General features: G+C 46.2%; 1 protein-coding gene across 4 annotated transcripts in view; it reads right to left on the bottom strand.

The window, feature by feature from the left end:
* LOC135103483 (G-protein-signaling modulator 2-like) overlaps positions 1–2,500 on the bottom strand; it is an 83,199-nt gene that overhangs the window by 56,481 nt on the left and 24,218 nt on the right. The window contains exon 1 of one of the 4 annotated variants that reach the window (XM_064009831.1): positions 1,482–2,100. The exons of 2 other annotated variants lie outside the window; for them this stretch is intronic. The gene's annotated coding sequence lies outside the window, so the exon portion shown is untranslated. Of the gene's footprint in view, positions 1–1,481; positions 2,101–2,500 lie in introns of those variants that run through there. One more of the 4 variants, XM_064009836.1, reaches the window with a different exon arrangement.

A 2,500-nucleotide genomic window follows, 5' to 3' on the forward strand; every position in this document is an offset into this window, starting at 1 on the left:
TCATTCATTATTTTATTTTTCCTTTTTTTGTTCTTGTTTTTTTTTATAGTTCTTGCGTTTAAACGATTTGCTTTTACTCTCTCTCTCTCTCTCTCTCTCTCTCTCTCTCTCTCTCTCTCTCTCTCTTAGCTTGTTTATCTATATCGCCTTTAAAACTCTACACCTTTTCATATCACTTGAATCAGTTATTTCTGGTTCTCTCTCTCTCTCTCTCTCTCTCTCTCTCTCTCTCTCTCTCTCTCTCTCTCTCTCTCTCTCTCTCTCTCTCTCTCTCTCTCCTAACGGGATCAAATATCTCGTTGAAGAAGAATGAGGAGGAGGAGGAGAGAAAGAAGAGTAAGGGGTACGTATGAAAGAGGGAAAGCAAATGGAGGGGGAAGAGAAAGATGAAGAGGAAGAGGGAAAGGGGAAGAAGGAAGAGGAGGGAAGGGGGAGGAGAGAAAAAACAACACAGGAGGTGATACGTGACTTCAGTATCTTCTCTCTCTCTCTCTCTCTCTCTCTCTCTCTCTCTCTCTCTCTCTCTCTCTCTCTCTCTCTCTCTCTATGACTTTGCACATGGAAGTAATTAAAATATTGTCAATCCCATCCATTTTTATTTATTTGTTTATATAATACGTTTGCTAGTGTGCATGAATATGACACACACACACACACACACACACACACACACACACACACACACACACACAGTAACAATAATAACCGTCTGTGCGTGTGTGGTTTATTTTCTTTCCATACGTGTCTGTGTATTGATAAGGTCTCTATCTATCCACCAATGACAAAGAAAGTAACAGCTATCTACCACATGTCTATCAATCCATCTATCCACCTCTCTTTTATCTATCTAACAACCTAACCACTAACCATGACACCTACCCATCCATCCATCCATTCATACACGTACGTATCTATTCATTACCAAGAAAGCCTGTTTGTTTACTCTATATATCCATCTTTAAATCAATCCACCTGTCTAGTTACCTGCCCATCTACCTACTGGCCGGGGAGCAGGTGTGTGTGTGTGTGTGTGTGTGTGTGTGTGTGTGTGTGTGTGTGTGTGTGTGTGTGTGTGTGTGTGTGTGTGTGTGTGTGTGTGTGTGTGTGTTGCCCATCCATCTGTCAATCAAGAGGCAACAGCTGGGTCTGTGTCACGGTGTGTGGGGAATCATATGTACACTGAGGAGAGGATTGTTTATTGACACAGGCACAACGGTCCTCTCTCTCTCTCTCTCTCTCTCTCTCTCTCTCTCTCTCTCTCTCTCTCTCTCTCTCTCTCTCTCTCTCTCTCTCTCTCTCTTTATTACTGTGTACGCGATAATACTTCCTCTCGTTTATGTTTCTTTCTTGCACCACTGACACACACACACACACACACACACACACACACACACACACACACACACACACACACACACACACACACACACGGTGATTTTTTCTGTACATCTAATTAATTAACTAATTAATTATCTACTTACTTAGGCCAGTACGGTGTTGTTCTTGTTGCAGTTATTCTTGTTTTTCTTGTTATTCCCGTTTTTCAGTTTGTAATTTACGTACAGCCACGCTCTCTCTCTCTCTCTCTCTCTCTCTCTCTCTCTCTCTCTCTCTCTCTCTCTCTCTCTCTCTCTCACGCCTTCGGATGAAGTAACACCGCAAAATCCTGTGTTTCGCTTCGTTTCGTGAATGTTACACCATCCCTATAACACACACACACACACACACACACACACACACACACACACAGAGGGGTGTATGTACGTATGTATATCTGACCCAGACCACTTAGAGATCAGATGGATGTGGACGAGGAGGAGGAGGACGAGGAGGATGGAAGGAAAAAGGAGGAGGACAAGGAGGAGGAGGAGGAACTGGAGCAGGAGCAGCAGCAGGAGGAAGATATGGGTATGGAGGACAAGGACATGGACGTAGGATAGTTGCTGGGGCTGGCAGGGGCGTGGTGTGGGTGTTGGGGGCACAAGACGTGGTGTGTGGGGGAATAGCTGGTCTGTGCTGGGCAAGGGAGTGATGGAAGCGAGGCGGCGAGCGTCTGTCCCCCTCACAGGCTGACGGAAAACTGAGGCTGGTCTGTCTATCGCGTCCCTCTTCTCTTCTCTTCTCTTCTCTCTCTCTCTCTCTCTCTCTCTCTCTCTCTCTCTCTCTCTCTCTCTCTCTCTCTCTCTCTCTCTCTCTCTCTCTCTCTCTCTCTCTCTCTCTCTCTCTCTCTCTCTCTCTCTCTCTCTGAGCCCTCCTCTTCCTCCTCCCTTTCCCCCTCCTAGCCTGTCCTGCCACCACTGCTGATGCTGCTGCCTACCTCCCGTGAGAGAGAGAGAGAGAGAGAGAGAGAGAGAGAGAGAGAGAGAGAGAGAGAGAGAGAGAGAGAGAGAATGTGTGTCCCGCATCCTACACACACTCATTTTCTCTCTCTCTCTCTCTCTCTCTCTCTCTCTCTCTCTCTCTCTCTCTCTCTCTCTCTCACACACACACACACACACAC

This window comes from Scylla paramamosain, chromosome 9, assembly GCF_035594125.1.
Source record: "Scylla paramamosain isolate STU-SP2022 chromosome 9, ASM3559412v1, whole genome shotgun sequence".
Taxonomy (NCBI): Eukaryota; Metazoa; Arthropoda; class Malacostraca; order Decapoda; family Portunidae; genus Scylla; species Scylla paramamosain.